At 44.2% G+C, this 21,958-nt stretch overlaps 1 protein-coding gene and 1 long non-coding RNA gene across 2 annotated transcripts in view; both read left to right on the forward strand.

The window, feature by feature from the left end:
* LOC311088964 (C4b-binding protein alpha chain-like) overlaps positions 1-21,958 on the forward strand; it is an 88,509-nt gene that overhangs the window by 33,285 nt on the left and 33,266 nt on the right. The window lies entirely within an intron of this gene.
* LOC311088540 lies at positions 2,020-2,995 on the forward strand. The gene is made up of 3 exons (XR_014607515.1): positions 2,020-2,118; positions 2,414-2,546; positions 2,676-2,995. It is a non-coding gene; the product is annotated as an uncharacterized lncRNA (long non-coding RNA).

Genomic DNA, 21,958 nt, shown 5'->3' on the forward strand with positions numbered 1-21,958 from the left:
AAAGGATCTTTACCGGAGTCAATGGAAGCAGGTCCAAAACCTTGCGGATCACTTCTGGAAACAATGGCGTCAGGAATACCTTGCCACACTACAACCAAGACGGAAATGGCAGACAAGTCAACCCAACTTACAATTTGGAGATGTCGTGCTTCTTAAAGACAAGGGAGCCAGGCGGAATGAATGGCCTATGGGTCTGATAGTCAATACGTTTCCTGGCCGAGATGGTAGAGTTCGCCAAGTGGAGGTTAGGGTAGTTCAAGGAGGTTCTGCTAGAGTTTATTCAAGACCCATCTCAGAAGTCGTTCTTTTATTCAGGGAGACATAATGGTATACTACACTGCTCAAAAAAACAAAGGGAACACTTTTTAATCAGAGAATAGCATCAAGTCAGTTAAACTCCTGGGATATTGATCTGGTCAGTTAAGTAACAGAGGGGGTTGGTAATCAGTTTCAGCTGCTTTAGTGTTAATGAAATTAACAGCAGGTGCACTAGATGGGCAACAGTGAGACAACCCCCAAAACAGGAATGGTTTTACAGGTGGAGGCCACTGACATTTTTTCCCTACTCATCTTTTCAGACTGTTTTTCACCAGTTTTGCATTTGGCTAAGGTCAGTGTCACTACTGGTAGCATGAGGCGATACCTGGACCCTACAGAGGTTGCGCAGGCAGTCCAGCTCCTTCAGGATGGCTCATCAATACGTGCCATTGCCAGAAGGTTTGCTGTGTCTCCCAGCACAGCCTCAAGAGCATGGAGGAGATTCCAGGAAGACAGACAGCTACTCTAGGAGAGCTGGACAGGGCCGTAGAAGGTGCTTAACCCATCAGCAGGACCGTTATCTGCTCCTTTGTGCAAGGAGGAACATGATGAGCACTGCCAGAGCCCCACAAAATGATCTCCAGCAGGCCACTAGTGTGAATGTCTCTGACCAAACAATCAGAAACAGACTTCATGAGGGTGACCTGAGGGCCCAACGTCTTCTAGTGGGCCCTGTGCTCACTGCCCAGCACCAGGGAGCTCGATTGGCATTTCCCATTGAACACCAGAATTGGCAGGTCCGCCACTGGTGCCCTGTGGTTTTCACAAATGAGAGCAGGTTCACCCTGAGCACGTGACAGACAGGAAAGGGTCTGGAGAAGCCGTGGAGAATGTTATGTTGCCTGTAACATCGTTCAGCATGACCGGTTTGGTGGTGGGTCAGTGATGGTCTGGGGAGGCATATCCATGGAGGGACGCACAGACCTCTGCAGGCTAGACAATGGCACCCTGACTGCCATTAGGTATTGGGATGAAATCCTTGGATCCATTGTCAGACCCTATGCTGGTGCAGTGGGTCCTGGGTTCCTCCTGGTGCACAACAATGCCCGGCCTCATGTGGCGAGAGCATGCAGGCAGTTCCTGGAGGATGAAGGAATGATACCATTGAAGGGCCACCACGCTCACCTGACCTATATCCAATAGAACACCTCTGGGACATTGTGTTTCGGTCCATCTGACATCACCTGGTTGCACCTCAGACTGTCCAGGAGCTCAGTGATGCGCTGGTCCAGATCTGGGAGGAAATACCCCAGGACACCATCCGTCGTCTCATTAGGAGCATGCCCCGACGTTGTCAGGCATGCATACAAGCACGTGGGGGCCATACAAACTACTGAGTACCGTTTTCAGTTGCTGCAATGAAATTTCAGCAAAATTGACAAGCCTGCTGCATCACTTTTTCACTTAGATTTCCAGGGTGTCTTTGAATTCAATCTCTGTAGGTTGATTATTTTCATTTCCATCAAACAATGTGGCATCCTTTCGTTCATAACACATTACCCAGTCCATATTAGTATAGATATCCAGCATGATATTTTTCCCCATTGACATCTGATGTGTTTTCAAAGTGTTCCTTTAATTTTTTTGAGCAGTGTATATTATACCAGGCGGGGAGTGTGCTGCTCCTTTACGAAAGTGTGCTTCTTTAAGAAAGCAGGTAGAAGAATTACTACACCGTGCTGTTTGTCTCTTTAGACTTGCCGTAGTTCTCAATGCATGCAACAACCCTGAAGCACAGCTGAGCACTTTTCATCATCTTTTACACGTTTTTGTCTTCATAACTCTGAAGAACTTATGTCTGTAAGTGATGGTTAAAGTTGCATTTTCATGACAACCTTAAGTAAAGACCGTTTGAATTACATATTTGTGTGAAAAGTGTTAAAAATGGTAAAGATGCTAATCGCGTTAGCCTGTCTATGGCGTTTTCCATGTTAAGTTAGCATTCATGCTAATCGCTATATAACCATGTGTGGTTAATGGGTAAATTTAGTGTTACTGTATTTTGTGCTTTTCAAAGTAGTATTTAATCCTGTGTTAATAAGAATTTGACCTATTCAAGTTTATTAATATGTACATTTGTATTTCTGTATTGCAGTTTCACAGTGTTTCTGATAAAACGTCCTAAACGTCCTACTGCTTCCTGGGTGTTTATTGAAGAACCTGTTAGCTGTCTGCCAAGCTAGAAGTCCTACCCAAATTTTAGTAAGGGCAGAACAGTGTGTTTCTGTGTAAGCATTTCTAATCTGTTTTATTGTTCATTAAACTATCTGCTGACACATTGAACAATCAATTTCAACAATATTTCTCATAAATGTGGTAAACTTTTGTACTTTTATTCATTTGTTATCCTAATCTAGGTTGGGATGGGGATGTTGATATGGCTGGGACTGTGTGTATGGATGTTGTGTGTGTGGGTGATAAGGGTGCCAATGTGGAGCTGCCTGTGAAGAATCAAGGATACCTCTCAACCCATCAAAAAGCTGGCCAATTAGACGTTCTGTAGTGCGTGTATTTTCCTCAATAAAACGAAAAAAAAAATCTCTCTTCATGCTCTCTGTTCTGTTCATGTTGTTGCTCTACCCATCTGTTCTGGGATGACTGCAAATCTTGTAGGAAGGCCTGCTGATCAACCGACCAAGTCCTCAGTGCTCTCTCATACCCGGAAGCTGATTTTGATTTGCTTCCTGTTAAAAACAGAGTAAACTTTTCAGTTGGCCTTAACACAGTTGCTGCAATACACCATATTTTTGACATACTATGTACACATACATGTTTATTATTTATGTGGTATATTTCAAAGGTAGAGTGGGCACTGTAAAGGATCATGTATTAATGTTTTCATAAAATTAAACAATAAAGAATTTCTGTCGGCGAATGTGAATGCAACTTACTTTTTTTGGCAGTGCTCTGCACGGTCGAATCGCTGGCATGTGAACTCCCTTCATATGCATCTTGTATGCTCTGATCACCATTCTCTCTTGCCTCTATGATGCTGTGCTCATCATCTACATGTGATGGGGATTAAAAGAAAACACATTAAATAACAGTAGCTGTCTGGACAATTGTAGCATTACAAACAAAATATGCTTCAATTCTTCACACTTTGCTGAAATTAACCATGGGTTTACTTTTAAATAAAACAAAAAACATGTAAAACCATGGTATCAGCAAATTAACAATGGTTTTGCTACAAGATGATATTGCGTGGTTATACAAATGATAATCAATATGCCAAAATAACATGGTTTAATGTAATAAAACCATGGTTAATTTTTGTAAAAGGTAGCTTTTAAGCAAGCAAGTTAGTCCGATCAAACTACTTTTAGTACTTTTATCATTATGAACTTTTAGTAAAGTAGCATTTCCTGGAATACTTTCACTTGTAATTCAAAACTTGTACATCGCTGTATTGATAATTTTGGTTTACTGACTTAATTATTTTCCTGACTAGTAAAGGGGCCATGTAGTGACGTTAAGGGAAACGCTAACATTAGCCTCATCTGAGGTCTCCACATCAGGGGCTTCTTGAAAGCCAACATCCACTCCGTTTTCTCCCACGTTGGATAGTGGTCACCCACACATGACTTGGTCCATTTGGTCATAGAAGGGGAAGTTCGTAGGATCCACTCCACTCCTGTTGTTGTGCAGTTTAGCTTTGTAATACGCCGACTTTAACGTTTTCCACCTATTTCTAATTTGTTCAACCGTACAGTCCACGCCAACTTCTTTCAGTTTGTCGTGCACGGTTTTGAAGAGGTCAGAATTTCAAAACTTTCTACCATCCAGTCGTTCAATTATGTTCTCTTCTTTTAAAATACTAATCAGTACGTTTGTCTCCGTCACACTCCAGTTTGATTTCGCCGCTGCCGCCATTTTGTATTCTGACGACACAATCCCAGGATGTCAAAACCAGGCATGCGCAGAAAGACACACACTCAAAGTAATCGGATCAACTCGTTTACATGATGTAATTTTTCGTTTGATCGGTTCACAAAAAGGTTTATTCCACCCCCTTCAATCGATTGAGGTGTTGACATGGAGCATTTTCATTCTGATTGGACTTTTAAAACTGGTTATAATTGGAATACAATGCTACATGTAAACGGGGCTATTGACAGCTTGGGCGATTGGAAAGGGATTTTTCTTTGATCGCTTTCTGTATATATATTAATTACAGTTTAAGTAAGATTATTTTCATCCTACTAAGAAACGACGTGAAGTTGATCATTTAGTCACTGGCTTGATTTACTGATGCATAAACAGTATTGAAAGACTTTGAGAGAAAGCTTATCTGTCTGAACTTGAACAATTACACATCAGAAATTCACATAACCCACTGGATCTTCAGAGGCTCGGATGAAGGAACTAAAAAAATACTGTTGTGTTAATTTGTACATCCAAACACTAAGCACCTGCCTGCACCTTCGCTTGTTTGCAAGCCATGATGTCTCTCGAGGAATAACTAATATCGCGTTCGCTCATTTTCTCATGGGCGGGCCAAATTCTTTTTGCGGGCAAAGAAGAGAAAGGGGAGGTGAGCTTTCTCCTTATGACGACATAAAGTGAAGATTCTAGATTCGCCCGTCTGAGCTTTCATTTTCTCAAAAATATGGCTTGGTTTACACCCATCAAAACGTCTAGCCACTGGGGGACCATAGGCAGGCTAGGGGAACTCATATTAAGGTTAAAAAACCCGGTAACACTTTACTTGAAGGGGTGTGCATAAGACTGACATGACACCTTCATAATCATGACATGGCAGATGTCATAAATATGAAGGAGGTCTTATGCATGTTTATGACAACTGTCATTAAGTGTCATTCGCTCAATTATGACATTTTTAATGCAAATATGACATTGTTTGAGATGTCTTTGTTATGACAACTTGACATAAACCAATACAGTCAAGACTGTCAGTGTCTTTGTCATGACAACTTGACATTACCAAGACAACATAAATTGTCATACATATGTCATAAACATGACATGGCTTCATGACAGCCAATGTCAAAACCAACCACATGACAGTTTAATGAAATGTTAACCCATAAAGCTAAGTGGTTTCTTAAGTTTGATAATTAATCTGCTATGTCATGTTTATGACATATTTATGACAGGTTGTGTTGTCTTAGTAAAGTCAAGTTGCCATAACAAAGAAATCTCACACAATGTCATATTTGCATTAAAAATGTCATAATTGAGCGAATGACACTTAATGACATTTGTCATAAACATGCATAAAACCTCATGTCATGTCATGATTATGACGGTGTCATGTCAGTCTTATGCTCACCCCTTCAAGTAAAGGGGTCTTTTACCAAAAACCTCATAAAGTGAAATTTTCATGCAATGGGACCTTTAAGCATTTAGCCGCTGCTGACACAGTTAACGTAAAAGCGTACATAAAGCACGAGAGCGTGTCTTTAAAGAAGATGTTTCTGTTGTCAAGTCTTCCATAACATCAGGACTCTGAAGACAGTTGGCTCCATGTCCACAGGTTTATTGACGTTGGAAGGAAAGGTGAAACTGAAACATAATTAGCCATAATCAGCACAATAATCAGCCTGCCCTTTAACATGTACAAATATACCAACTCAAATTATATGAATTAAATCCCTGTGTTTCTACTGTTATGAACGTTATGCATTTAGTAGACATTTCTCAATGCTGTATACTTTATAGAATGTACACTGTCCCCAAATGATGATCTGCGATCGTAGATATTGTTAAAAACAATCAGTGCATACCCACGATGCTACAAAAGGCATAAGATGTATGCAGATGTCACAGGATTAGCTCACATACAATAAACAGAGATTGTCTTATATTAGGGAAATGAGAGGGTCTGTATCTCTTACCATTGGAGAAAGCATAGCGGCTAACTTGGATCATGTGACGCATCTCAGCCTATCGTGTAATGGCAGTGAAGTCAGTGCCCACAGTTCAAAGTTTTATGACAGTCAGTTACAGATTACGTTAATCATTGTCAATTATCAGTGCGTAGGACTTGTGAATAAATGTTCTATATTTGGTGTTATATCGCTAGTAAAGCTACAGTAGGACTGCATTGTTTGTGGAATATGCTTCACTGCGGAAAAAAGCTTGAATATCTCTATTAGCTGCAAAGTACTAGTCACTGCAGGGTGAACAAACTACATTTAAGATTACATAAAAAACTTTATTGTAATTGAATACATATTTAATTAATTCAAATTATATGTGTTCCCTTTCGAAGGGAACCTCGACAATACGTCATCGACGTTATGGGGAATCGCCTCAGCGTGACCAATGACTGAAGTACCTGTGGAAACCCGCCAATCGCATTGGCCCGCGTCAGCCGTGACATGACGCTCTGGCGAGCCCAGGAAGTATAAATAGAGCGCCCAGAGAACATGTCATCCTCTTTTCATCTTCAGGGACTGATTTACTGAGTGCTGTAAGTTGGTTGTTATGGAGAAATCTGCTAAGACGACATATAGGAAGTGCGTTCACCCGTGCGAGAGGTGTCTCGCACCTGGTGATTCACACAACCTTTGTGTTTGGTGTCTGGGTGAAGAGCACACGCGCTCTGCTCTCGAGGGGGCGGAGTGCGTACACTGCGAGCATCTTCCCATGAGGACGCTTCGTTCTCGTCTGTCCCTCTTCTCGAGGGGAGAGGGACAGTCTGCTTTGCCCCACGGATCGGGTCCCTCTCGTGCCGAGGCCGAGAGAAGACTCAGATCGTGGGGACCACAGAGAGACCTCGCTGACGAGTTTGAGAGAGGAGTGAATCTCTCTCAATCGTCAGCGCCGGACGAGGACGAGCTGCTGGCCGATGATGATGCATCTTCGGCATCTTCTAGGCCAGCAGGCAGTGCTCTTCTGGCGTCAAGCCAGGGCAAGCAGGAGGAGCGCGAGGCGGGCGAGGATGCTGAGATGCTTGAGCCTGCCCAGCCCTCCTGCCCCACGTACGAGGAATTGATGGAGCCTTCCATTCCTTCCCGACCTCCATTTTCAGGCCGTGAAGGCACGGATGGAACCATACTCTTCGCGCATTCATCGTTTCCAGCGTTTGAGTTACGCAAACGTGGAGGCGATGCAGGAGCATGGTTATGCGTCGATGCCTCCCATTGAGGATTCCTTCGCCAACTATTTGGCGGGTGAGGGGGCATCGACGCTAAGGACTCCCACCCTGCCATCCAAACCCCTTCAGACCACATCTCGTTTGAATGGCAGGGCGTACGCGGTGGCAGGTCAGGCCTGTGGTACACTGCACACGATGGCTGTGTTGCAGGCGTACCAGGCTGACCTGCTGAGGGACCTGGACCAGGGTCAGGGCTTATCCCCTGATGCGGTGGCCAAGCTGCGCCGCACCACAGACCTGGCTCTCCGGGCCACTAAGCAGACAGCGGCGGCCATCGGTCATTCAATGGCTGCCATGGTGGTCACGGAGAGGCACCTGTGGGTGAACCTGGCTGGCATCGGGGAGAAAGAGAGGACTTTTCTCCTCGATGCCCCGGTTTCGCCCTCTGAGCTTTTTGGAACTTCCGTCGAGGCGGTGGTCGGAAAGTTTAGAGAGGCGAAGGCACGCTCGGCAGCATACAGGTCCTGTATACCGCTCCGGTCCAGGTCCACACCCAGACGCCCCTGGGGTCCTGGCCCGTCTCGCTTTGAGGAGCGTAGGCAGGACCAGCGGGACTCGGTCGCTGCTCGTGCCCCTCCTCTTACCCGGAGCAAGGCTATGAGACGGCGCGAGTCCAGGAGGAGAAGGCGGGGAGTAAGGAGAGAGGACTTCCGGGCTAGGCGTGAGGAGGATCGCCCTGGAAGGGGTAGATAAGACCTTTTTCCGCTTGTACCCCCGCCTTCCCTCTTTCCCCGTTTTAGAGTAACATCAGGCCCAGCAGACCTATGATGATGTTCTATTAATCTGACGGTCTGTATCGGGCTTGGTGTATAGTTGAACGGACGATAGCTATGTCTCTTTTTCTGGCCTTCGTTCTTCTTAGAGCGGTTAAAAAAAAAAAAAAAGGAAATATAGGGCATTAATTTAGACATCGCAAGTCCTCATAGCTTAGGTGCTTATAATAAGCTAGCTGTTAAACAGTATATGTAGTAGGCTTCCTCTCCATATGAGAGTCGCACTGCTGAGGCCTCCATATACTTATTGCATGTTTTAGGCTTCCTCTACTTTTGAGTCATCCTGCTGAGGCCTTCATGCAGATAGCAAGCTAGTTTTTTGTCAGTATATGTAGTAGGCTTCCTCTCCATATGAGGGTCGTATTGCTGAGGCCTCCATAGACTTATTGTTTTGCTGATATGTGTGTTAGGCTTCCTCTCCATATGAGAGTCGTACTGCTGAGGCCTCCATATACATATTGCATGTTTCAGGCTTCCTCTAGTCATCCTGCAGAGGCCTTCATGCAAATAGCAAGCTAGTTTTTGTCAGTATATGTAGTAGGCTTCCTCTCCATATGAGGGTCGTATTGCTGAGGCCTCCATATACATATTACATGTTTCAGGCTTCCTCTTCTTTTAGAGTCATCCTGCAGAGGCATTCATGCAAATAGCAAGCTAGTTTTGTGTCAGTGTATGTAGTAGGCTTCCTCTCCATATGAGGGTCGTATTGTTGAGGCCTCCATATACTTATTGAGCCTAGGCGGGCTAGTTATTGCTGGTATATGTGTTAGGCTTCCTCTCCATATGAGAGTCGTACTGCTGAGGCCTCCATATACATACTACATGTTTCAGGCTTCCTCTTCTTTTAGAGTCATCCTGCAGAGGCCTTCATGCAAATAGCAAGCTAGTTTTGTGTCAGTATATGTAGTAGGCTTCCTCTCCGTATGAGGGTTGTTTTGTTGAGGCCTCCATATACTTATTGAGCCTAGGCGGGCTAGTTATTGCTGGTATATGTGTTAGGCTTCCTCTCCATATGAGAGTCGTACTGCTGAGGCCTCCATATACTTATTGCATGTTTCAGGCTTCCTCTACTTTAGAGTCATCCTGCTGAGGCCTTCATGCAAATAGCTAGCTAGTTTTTTGTCAGTATGTGTAGTAGGCTTCCTCTCCATATGATGGTCATATTGCTGAGGCCTCCATATACTTATTGTGTTGCTGATATATGTGCTAGGCTTCCTCTCTATTGAGAGTCGTTCTGCTGAGGCCTCCATATACTTATTGCATGTTTCAGGCTTCCTCTAGTCATCCTGCAGAGGCCTTCATGCAAATAGCAAACTAGTTTTTGTCAGTATATGTAGTAGGCTTCCTCTCCATATGAGGGTCGTATTGCTGAGGCCTCCATATACTTATTGTATTGCTGATATATGTGTTAGGCTTCCTCTCCATATGAGGGTCATACTGCTGAGGCCTCCATATACATATTGCATGTTTCAGGCTTCCTCTACTTTTAGAGTCATTCTGCAGAGGCCGTCATGCGGCCGTCATGCAAGCTAGTTTTGTGTCAGTATATGTAGTAGGCTTCCTCTCCATATGAGGGTCGTATTGCTGAGGCTTCCATATACTTTTTGTGTCCAGACCTTGAGCTAGAGCTCGGCGTTGGCCCTATGGAGAAGTGCTATTGTTAGCCTGATGTGTAAGCAGTAGGGGCTGTTACCTGGGTTATTGTGGTGGCCAGGCATCCCCTTAGCATGGCGGCGTGGGTACAGCGTTCCCCATAACGTCGATGACGTATTGTCGAGGTTCCCTTCAAAAGGGAACGTCTCAGGTTACAAATGTAACCTTTGTTCCCTGAGAACAGGGAACGAGACAATACGTCTCCCTGCCATGCTTTCGGTTCTGCTTGCTCAGTCCCTTCAGACGAAGAGGATGACATGTTCTCTGGGCGCTCTATTTATACTTCCTGGGCTCGCCACAGCGTCACGTCACGGCTGACGCGGGCCAATGCGATTGGCGGGTTTCCACAGGTACTTCAGTCATTCCCCATAACGTCGATGACGTATTGTCTCGTTCCCTGTTCTCAGGGAACAAAGTTTACATTTGTAACCTGAGACGTTCTTTACCATCATACATTAATTAGCGTTATACAGTATCATCATCATTAGGCACATTAGGCAGTTTGCACAACACTTCATGTTTTATTTTAATTAAACAACACACAATATAACAATATTTATAATTAAATTATTCATTTTGTCTTTATTCATAAAATGCATAATATCAGCGTCATGTCAAATGCACATGCAGTTATAATAGTCATAATTTAAGGTATTTTTTCTTTATTGAGAAATATTATATTTTAATATATTTTGTATTTATCTTTCTTTAGACAATATACAATATCACTCAATATTACTATGAAATGCTATGGTAATGCCGTAAATGAGTCTTACCTGTCGTGACATTCCCTACTCGGCCTTATCTTATAAAATAAACTTTTTATCATTGTAAAATCTACATATCGTTTGCAACAAATGTATTGTTTAGCGTAAAACATGTTGAAGATTAGCAAACAGGCTGTCGATTACTTAAATGATAAGGTGTTTCATTTCAAAAGCGGTTTATTCAGTGTAGTGAAGCCTCTTCTCTATTGACATCCATTCATAAAAAACGGCCTCTGCTCTCCTTTCCTGCGTACCAGTGTTAGCATTAGCCATTAGCATGAGCCATTACGCTTTTTTTGGCTAAAGGTTGCAGGCTTGTCATCTAGTGGCTTTGATACTGCTCTCTGTGCCATGCTGGATTACTTCCTGATTAATGGTCACATGACATGACTCCTTACTGAAACCTAAGATTCCTAAAGAGACTACGGCCAAATAAAAGACAAAAAATAAAGGATTACTTGAAGAATGGAAACAAGACTTCTAACATATTACGTGATAATGTAACAATTGCTTTATAACAGTAAGAAGCTGGAACTTGAGAACCTCCCTTTTCTTGTGCTAGTCGAGTGCCCAAATAGTTTCCATCTTTTTGCTGCCTTGGCTTAGCCATTTGGGTTGTGAAGTTGCTGATGGTGGTGATGTGAAAACATTCCTTTATTTGCTCCTGGTAGGATATAGTAATAACCTTTTAATATTTATCTGTTTTGCAGGAAGTGTCTCTAGGGAAGCTGGATGTTGGGTATTTTTTGCCCTTTCTGAGGTCATCATACTTGAGTACTGGTTCATCAGTTTACACTGGATTTACAAACATTTATTAAATTGATGCATAAAGACGAGTATTTTCCTTTTTTTTCTTTTTCAAGTCTCTCAGATGCTGTGGTAGATTTTCACCTACCGACCGACGCGCACCGTCCGACGTGCAGCATTAACCCGCTTATACCATGGTCACTTACGAAAGAAAGAAATATTTAATCAATTAATAATACTTTAATGTGTTTTAGAGTAAAAATCGTGAGGGTTTTTATTTATTAAGTCGAGCGCACTATTTAATATCTCCCGTATACAGCCGTTGCCAAGCAACGTGGCCACAGCGACCCGACCGCAGCAGTTGATCAGTGAGTTTGAGCCAGCGCAATCATTTAGAACTGTCATCAGGCAAATTGACGGGACGCCTTTCCTAGGTGTACATTATCACTTTTTAATCGACACCCTGCAGCCAATCAGAATCGAGTATTCACCCAGACCATGGTATAACTAGCGTTAATCCTGTTGCACATCAACAATTAAACAGAATCCAGACTATTTCTTGGAATGTGCTTCAATCACGGCCGGAGGACCTCAGACCAATTTCAGAGAGAATCCCACCTACAAAAAGAGTACAAAGGTAAAGAATAGGACCATAGCAAAGGTAACATGACATATTACTCATCATTAGATAATTTTTCTCTAATATGATTGGTTCTACATTGGTGCAAACTCAACCACCCCCTCCCTTCTCTGCTACTGGCAAAGCAAATTTAGATCTGCCCAAATCATGGATTTATTAGTTTGTTGATTACTCGATGTTGTCTTGATTCCTTTCTTGTGTTCCCCTTGTCTTGTGTGGACTTCTATTATTTCCTGTTATACAACCAGCACAGTAAAAGTCCACACAAGACAAGGGGAACACAAGAAAGGAATCATGACAGATATGTCATGGGACTATTATATTTAGATAGTTTTCTAACTGCAGACCCAAAGTTGGGACAAATATGGACAAACCCAGCCTTTGGGTTACATTTTTAACCAAACGCTTAGGTTTGTCTATATTTAACCCAAAATTGGGTTAAAACATCCCAGCATTTTTTAGAGAGTGTGTCCCTAAGTTTGTTATATTCAAAACACACATTGACTTTGGCCCAAGGTTTGGGGACATTTAGGTTTCAAAAGCATATAAATATTAACACAAGTCATTCATCTGGAGTCTGAGTCAAGTCTGAAGTCTTTAAGCTGGAGTCCGAGTCAAATCTGGAGTCTTTTGTCACGAGTCTGAGTCATTTCATGCCATAGGCTACATAAAAAAAAAAAAAAATTCTCATACTCAAAAATCCTATTATTTGTGTTATATAGACAAAATATATGATCTTTCTATTATCTGTTTTGTTTGTAATAAAGGTTCTAAGATTTAAGGGATAATATACATCCAGCTTGTTACTTTATAATCCATTGAATAAAACAATCGTCCTGGCAACAAGAGTTATATTCAATACAATAAGTGGACGTAATATGGGTTTGTTTGCCAGATGGTCACGGTTTGTTATACAGTAGTTTGTTATACAGCAGAGTAGTTATCGACGAAAATTATCTGAAAATATCAAACCTCGTAATGTTTAAGTTAATAGCAAACTGTAGCCTATGCATGCGATACGTTAATATATGCGCTCAAAGTAATAAATGGATTAAAGGAGAACTCCGGTCAATTTTAACATTGAGCTAATTTTTTTGTACATTTGGAGTGCTGTCAATACAGAGAACAACGACAAAAATTGGTGTTGCCTACACCGTGTTATCCTCTTTTTAAAATTTGCCCCCCTGTTGACTTCAATAGGGCAAGTTTTAAACCTGCTTTTAGCCTCTTAACATCCTTGATGTGTCATTACAAGTGCACAGCCAATGTGAGTGATTCCTTCAGAGTGAACACGGGTGAATCTGACTGCAGTAGATGTGAAAGATATGGATAAAAATTATGTTATTTCAGCTAGCGCACATAACTGTATTTACATCCTGTTTTCTGTCGAAGGCCATAGTAATCGATTGTCGAGTTCACGCGCGTGATCATAGGTAACTAAACATAAAAGTAAAACATAGTGCTAGGTTTGCGGTGTGTAATGATGTGATGCGATGCGATGTCTCATAAAATTTGAACTCGACGTTCCTGTGTCCCACATTCTTTGCATCTAGTAACCCAAATGAAAGAACATTTGCCACGGTTGCTCCCGTCATGTTTCATGGGACTTTCATTATGACATTTCGGAGTTTACGCACATTAAACAGACATACGTAATCAAAATCAGGAGCTGTGTCCCAATGTGAAGGACGAAAACTTCGAAGGACATGGTGAGGATGTTTCAGCCATGGCGCTGCCAGGTCATGTATTTTCGGTTTAGCCCTGTTTGAATATGAAACCCAAATGAATATAAAAAAGTCCAGGGCTGAGTTTCCCGATAACGTTGTCTCTTAGCGCGCTACGAAGACTCTTAAGGTATAACTTAACTGAAGGTATACCATTTCTAGGCGTGTTCCCCGAACTATACCTTAGGAAGCTGTTTAAGATAAACCTTCTTACGTGCGACGTTACCGGGTGCTGTCCGTGACGATGGTGCTGAATTGGTTGATATCGATGGCTTGAGAATCAGTTATTCTCTCGTGCAGGGGCTGTTTATGTGAGAAAGCGGTGTTCTTTAAAAAATAACCCAAACTATAATAGCCTATAATAGCCTTGCCTACATATTTTAAAATTGTATCATATATTGCTGCCATAATAACCATTTCAAATATTTATGTGCTTTCTTCTCTTTCCCATTTTTGTTCGCTGAGGTGGAGCTGTGATGAAATATTGTTCTTGTAAATACTATCCAGCATTTCTAAAGTGTATGTCATGTACGGTGCTCGGCAGTGATCAAAAAGGATTTAAACAGTGGATTTTGAGTCTCTTCTTGTGAACTCAGAGATGTGGATTCAGACGGCAATTAAATCATCACACGACCTGTTTGTCAAAAAACAGTAGGTACTAATTTGGCCAGGGATTTTTACGCGGGTTGGGTGAGGAAAAACACTGATATTATGGATTCGGACGGCACTAAAATAACTGACTTGCTGTACGAGCCCATGAGAAACAATATTAGCGTCCGAATAGGACTTAACTGACAGTAGCCTATGCTTTCACTGGCCTTTAAAAGCGCTCTTTAATTAAAATAAATGTAAAACATTTTATTATATATAATAATATAATTAAAATTCTATTAACAATCAGTGTAATTTTATTCTTTGCATGAAAACACTTGAATTAGCCTAACTGAACACTGTCTCTGTGTATTAAAACTTCAGAATTGTATTCATATAGACCTGCAACAGTGATAAGGTAAAGCTAAGAGTGGTCCAGACCAACCTTCCAAAAGTATGACTTACAGAAGGTATACTTAACCTAGAACGTTTCGGGAAACACGTATTAACGATAAGGTACAGCTTAAGGTGTAACTTAAAGGTGCAATGCGCAACATTTCATGTTAAAAATACCCGTTTTTCTAACCCATACATGCTTAAACAATTGCCTGATGGGCTGAATGAGCCCTTCTCTGATCACTGCGATTGCCTCTATAATCCTGTACAGTAAAATAAATAAGAGGGATTAAGGATGGAATGAGCGTGCACACCTCTGGTTGCAGTTTCGCTTGTCGCCAGAGGGGGCATAGTTCTGCAAAAACTCAGAGACTTGCGCAATGCACCTTTAAGAACGACGTAGTGTTAAAAAGGTTTCGGGAAACACAGCCCAGTATTTCTCGCGCTCGTCATTGGCAGCTGTCACAGTTGCCAGGCGACAAGAACAATCCTCCGTAGGCTAGACCGGTCCGAGCGCTTCAGATGCGCCCTTTGATATGGGACGCAGCTGTAGTTAGCAACAATTTGTTAATACTGTGACAATAGACCTACATTTTGTTACTTTAATTTTCTGAACTGCATATTTCGTATTCATGTATTCAGTATTCACGTATTCAGTATTCACGTACAAATGTGAAGTAAACTACTGAAGTACTTTTTTCCCTCACATATTATTTTACATTAAACTACACAAAAGTATATAGTTTAAATTTAACAACCTTGAAAATATTCAGAAGTAAAATGCAGTAGTAGCATAATATAAATGCAAAACCATCATAAAAACCCTGACAAGGAGTTTTTTCCCCCTGCAGAATACATACCTCTAGTTTTACTCTTGATACTTTAAGTATATTAGAGTATGCAAGATAATTTTGCTTAACTAAGGTTTTAGTAGTTTAGTAGTAGTTCAGACCTCGCTCTTCGCGCTACTAAGTCTGCTGCACAGGCCATTGGATGGAGCATGGCGTCTCTCACCGTTGCTGAGAGACACTTATGGCTGACGCTCTCGGAGATGTCTGAGTCTGAGCGCACCGCGTTCCTCGACGCCACGCTTTCCTCTGCTGGCCTCTTCGGATCCTCTGTCAACGACTTCGTGGAGAGATTCGCCGAGGTGCAGAAAGCGTCACAGGCCTTTAAGCACTTCTTACCGAAGCGCTCCAGTTCCGCAGCGGGCCGTGCGAAACCACCTGCTCGGAGCTCACAGCCGCAGCCGCAGCCCCCTGCCGCCTCATCGCAGTGCTGACAGGACCGTAGCTCGAGGCCTCGCTCTCGCTCGACTAGCCGCAGCCCCGCTCCGCGTGGGCTACGGCCTAGGATTGCGGTGAAGCCCGAAGCCCCGAAGTCGTCCTAGCACGCCTAGGAAAGCGTCGGTGTTCGAGTCCCACCGCGGTCGGACTTCCACCGAAGCTCATCGCTCGTTCAGTTCCAAGAAATGTGACTGTTCCAGTGTATTCTGCAGTGTACAAGCCAGAACAGCTGCCCGCTTGCCTGCACACAAATGCCGTATTTACTGGTGTTCCGGCCACGGCTGATGGTGCTATAAGTGTAGAAAAAATGCCCACTGCCCAGTGCCCATCCCTACACACAAGAACAGCCCTTCACACAGGGCCCGCGCTCATAAAATCGACTCAGGTCGATTGCGCATCCAACATAGTAGACGTGCCCACTGCCCACAAACACTATGTTCTGCATGTCTCACGGTTTCTGTAAAAACGAAACCAGTGCGCATTCACTCTGCTCGGGCAGACAGTGCGCTCAATGCAGTAAATGTGCCCGCTCTACCGCGCCCGCATTCACTCACAGACATGACAAGTCCCACGGGACTCGCCCAGCCCTCCCTCACTCGGTTAAACACCGCAACGAGGTCGAGCGCGGGCAATCTGCCCGCTGTGATCAGCGCGCTCCCCGCCTCAAATGTCATGAGCATAACGCCTATGTTACAGCGCACCGAAGCGCCTCTGTTGCCAAGCGACCAGAGCGCGCTTTGCATTCAACCCCTAGCCACCCATGCAGATGCATGGGCAGCGCTTCCCGGGGTTTCGGAATGAGTGCTGGACATTATAAAAAGTGGCTATTCGCTACAGTTCTGTCGACGCCCTCGCCGTGTGGCGGCGCGCATCGAAACCACGGTGAATACAGAAGTAGCACACCTACTTCGAGCCGAAATATCGAAACTGTTGAGCAAAGGGGCAATAGAGCCTTTATATCAAGCTCAAAGCGAAGGGGGACTGTACAGCAGATACTTTCTGGTACCGAAGAAAGACGGGGGTCTCAGACCCATACTAGATCTAAGACAACTGAACAAAGCATTGGCGAGACGCCGCTTCAAAATGCTCACGACCAGAAAAATCCTTGCGCAGGTTCGCCGAGGAGACTGGTTTATGTCGATAGATCTGAAGGACGCGTATTTTCAAATACAGATAGCGTCACGTCACAGGCGATACTTGAGATTCGCCTTCGAGGGCCAGGCATATCAGTACACAGTCCTATCGTTCGGTTTGTCCCTAGCACCCCGTACATTTACGATGTGCATGGACGCAGCGCTCGCACCCCTCAGACTCCGGGGCATGCGAGTATTGAACTACTTGGACGATTGGCTGATTCTAGCTCAATCACACTCAGAGCTCATAGAGCACAGGACCGTTTTACTCGAACACCTCGAGAATCTAGGTCTAAGAGTCAATTGGGCGAAGAGTTCCCTGATCCCCAGTCAGATAATATCCTTTCTGGGCACAGAACTGGACTCGCAGTCTATGATAGCGCGGCTGTCACCACAGCGCGCGCTGGACATTCAGCGCGCAGCAAGCTTTTTCCGCTGTGGCGCGACCGTCCCGCTCAAGAAATTTCAGAAGATGCTGGGTCTCATGGCCTCAGCATCATCAGTTCTCCAGCTGGGCTTGCTCTGAATGCGCCCTCTGCAGTTCTGGCTAAAAGCGCGAGTACCGCGCCGAGCGTGGGCGTCCGGTCTGCTTCATCTCAAGGTCGATCAGACATGCATCTTAGCTCTGAAACCTTGGAAAGCGAACGACTGGTACCAATCAGGTGTAAGCCTGGGGACTTCCTCGAGGGTGAAAGTGGTGTCAACAGACGCCTCCACCTCGGGATGGGGAGCGCTGCTCGAGGGCAGACTGTTCTTCGGCCAATAGTCAGAACGGGAGAAGCTTCAACATATAAACTGCCTGGTTCGCTCAGACAACATGTCGGTGGTGTCCTACATAAATCGCCAGGGCGGTCTCAGATCCCGAAACTTATACAGATTGGCGGAACGCCTTCTGGTATGGGCTCAGCGCAACCTGCGCTCGCTGAGAGCGGTGCACGTGCCTGGGCTGCAGAATTTGGGGCCAGACAGGCTGTCCAGGAACAACGTTCCAGCGGGCGAATGGGCGCGTCTCACGTAAACGCTCACTGTCCGGAATTTTTCTCCAAGAGCAGGAACGCGCTGGCCCAAACGTGGCCGCGCTGCCCGTTCTATGCTTTTCCCCCTGTCTCTCTCCTGCCTCAGGTGATTGAACGGATCAGGGAAGAGGGATGCTCAGTGCTGCTCGTAGCGCCGCTCTGGAAGAACCAACCGTGGTTCCCAGTTCTGATGCAGCTAGCGGACACTGTCCCGTGGCCAGTACCAGTGAGGAGGGACCTCCTCTCTCAGGCCAGGGGTTCGATTTGGCATCCTCACCCGGAGCTGTGGTCCCTTCATGTGTGGACTATCAACGGGTACCCGCTGACCTCCCAGAGGGAGTGTTAAACACTATCACTCAGGCTAGAGCTCCGTCTACTTGACGGCTTTATTCCTCAAAGTGGTCGGTTTTTTCCCGCTGGTGCACAGCTCGGGGCATTTCACCCCTAGATTGTGGGGTGACGGAGGTTCTCTCCTTCCTACAAGAGCTACTGGATAAGGGCAGGACCCCTTCCACGCTCAGAGTCTATGTGGCGGCTATAGCAGCGTTTTCTAAAACAACGCTTGGTCAGTCAATAGGAAGGAATGATTTAGTCATCCGCTTCCTTAGGGGAGTTAGGAGGCTGAATCCTCCCAGACCTCCTTCAGTCCCTGTGTGGGACCTTTCTACGGTGTTGGAGGCCATGAAAGGTGACCCTATTCGAGCCTATCCAGTCGATTGATTTTTTAAACACTTGTCTTTCAAAACAGTGTTTTTACTGGCTCTCGCTTCAGTGAAGCGCATAGGTGACTTACACGCGCTCTCCGTGGGCGCGGCGTGCATGGAGTTTGGGCCAAATGACTCGAGAGTCATACTCAAATCTAGGCATGGTTACGTTCCAAAATCCCTCAACACACCGTTTCGGGCTCAGGTCATTTCCCTGTCAGCCCTGCCGGTCTCTGACGAGGAAGGGGACGCAAGCTTTCTTTGTCCAGTTAGGGCGCTAAGAGCTTATGTGTCCCGCTTTAGACAGACAGAGCAGCTATTTGTTTCGTTCAGCGGACGTTCCAAGGGACTAGCTGCATCGAAACAGAGCCTATCCAGATGGATAGTTGATGCTATAGCGCTGGCATACACTGCCAAGGGCTTGCAGTGCCCGTTGGGTGTCAGAGCGCACTCCACGAGAGGCATGGCCTCTTCGTGGGCTTGGTCTAGCGGGATTGCCTTGCAAGACATATGTATGGCGGCAGGCTGGGCCTCCCCGTCTACATTTATAAGGTCTTATAACCTGGAGGTTCCCGCCTTACAGGCCAAGCTGTTGTCGGTATAGACGTTCGTCAGTTCAGGCCGAATCCCGCCCTGTCTGTATGATGTCATGTTAAAGCATTTGCGTCTACGAACGCTGCTGTATGTGGGATGGAGTGGTTTCCCCCCCCTATTCCCAGAACTCTCTGTGAGTTCCCTTGGTGATTATGCACTGTGAACCCTGAGCGTTCGCTTCAGGTTTATTAGTGTTAGATCCCAGCACGCACGGCGTTTTGCATAGGGTCCCCTAGCGTAAGATACTTACGCAGTACGAGAGACCTCTCGGTTACTAACGTAACCTCGGTTCTCTCTAGAAGAGGGAACGAGTACTGCGTATCTTGCCGTGCATGCAACACGCTCTGGTTCGCTTCGGCAATGAAAAACCAGATATCAGCTGCCTCCGAGCCTTCTTTTATAGGCCTAAGCCACGCCCGTTTCGGCGGGATGTGACGCAGTGGATCTGACGTCACGATAGGCCTCGCTCGATAGGCTGATGCAGTTGCCGCAGAGCAGCCAATAGGCGCGCGAGCTGTCTCGCCTATGCCTGCATACTGCTGCAACGCGTTTTATATTAATACAAAATTAAAGGATAATTTTTTGGTTTCAATATCTCGCGGAAAAGAGATTTTCCCCTAGCGTAAGATACTTACGCAGTACTCGTTCCCTCTTCTAGAGAGAACCGAGGTTACGTTAGTAACCGAGTACGTTTTAACTCCAGTGGTACTGGTGGATTTCCGCAGGAAATTCGAGCATGTCTTTGTGTCATTACGTCACATCTGTCCACATAAAAAAGAGTCTCGGCTAGTAGGCTATATTGCGTGTGAGGATGTTCGAGGTGTAGTTTTATAGCCTTTTCTCACAGCACTTGAAATAATTAAACTTATAGCGGATCCAGAATGTTTCAAACGACAATCACCAGTGACAACTGGAGATTCACCAGTTGTAAAACCCAAAAGATTTTGGATTTCGGAGTGGCTAGAGAAAAAAACAGACTGCAACCGGCCCATGCGAAAACAAGGATAAACATCGGCAGGGCTTTTAAAAGATGGCGTGAACTCCTTGTTTTAAAGAGATGGCTTTTTTTTTTGCTAGACAGCTAAGACATTTCAATAGTTCATTTACGTAACAGTAGTGCACTTGTTCGCTTAATTTACACAGTTACGGAGTTTCCTTTGTTGTGCCTTTCTCGTTTTGCTATTATGGTAAATATGAATTATTTTGTGCTAGCTATGAGAGGGAGCAATTCACCTCTACTCAATCAAACCCGCCTCCTCCGTTGTCAAGTATTGGATCTGAATCAGATCGGTAAAGTGACAATTTTCCTGTCCTAAGATGTTTATATTATGTTATATTATGACACGTTTATGCATAACAGGGATTCCGTTCATACACTGTTTATTTCATAGCACTATGATTGTTATTTGTTTGTACAAAATAACTGCTCTTCTATGATTTGCACGGTTTGACATGATATGATAAATGATCGTTAGATTTAATCAGCGCGATTTACTGCAATGCTTTTTTCCCCTGAGTTGGTCAGAACAAAAGTGGATGTTACTTACTTCTTCAGACATCATTTTCCGTTGAAAATTCTAATATTGGTCATACTTCCAAAAAGTTTAATCTGTGATTCTGAATGCCCGTATCCACATCGGCGCGGTGATTGACAGCCGCACACTCTCCTCAAAACATTGGATTCATCCGCGCTGTTTCATGCCGATGTACAACTCACGTAAAGTTGATAATTCCACAAATAACTGCAATTGCAGATTTCGAACAGAGATGGCGACAAAGAGGAAAAACTACGGACTGCAGCTTTAATGTAGCACGTAGTCAAGTCAAGTCAAGTTTATTTATATAGCGCTTTTCACAATACAGATTGTATCAAAGCAGTTTCACAGTATTAAATTAAAACAATACATCAATGTTTGTTTCTAGTGGAAAACGTCCACGTTTGGTAATGCTGATCAATAGTATTGTTGATTGATTAATTAAATTAAATATCCCCAAATATCCCCAACTGAGCAAGCCAAAGGCAACAGTGGCAAGGAACCGAAAAACTTCATCAGGTGACCTAATGGAGAAAAAAAACCTTGGGAGAACCCAGGCTCAGTCGGGGGCCAGTTCTCCTCTGGCGTTTATGAACTAGAGGTCGGATTTAACTGTAAGATTAAAAGTATTATATGAATGCCTGGCTGAAGAGATGCGTCTTTAATCTAGTTTTAAACTGGGAGAGCGAGTCTGAGCAACGAACAGTATCAGGAAGACTATTCCAGAGTTTTGGAGCTAAATGTGAAAAAGTTCTCCCTCCTTTGGTGGACCTAGATATCCTAGGTATGACCAAAAGCCTCGAATTTAGTGATCTTAAAGAGCGCGATGGATTATAGGGCGATAGAAGATCGGTTAAATAGACTGGAGCTAAGCCGTTTAGGACTTTATAAGTCAGTAGCAATACCTTGTAATTAATACAGAACTTTATAGGTAACCAATGTAGTGATGATAAAATTG

The sequence above is a fragment of the Abramis brama genome, assembly GCF_963993115.1.
Source record: "Abramis brama genome assembly, chromosome: 8".
Taxonomy (NCBI): domain Eukaryota; kingdom Metazoa; phylum Chordata; class Actinopteri; order Cypriniformes; family Leuciscidae; genus Abramis; species Abramis brama.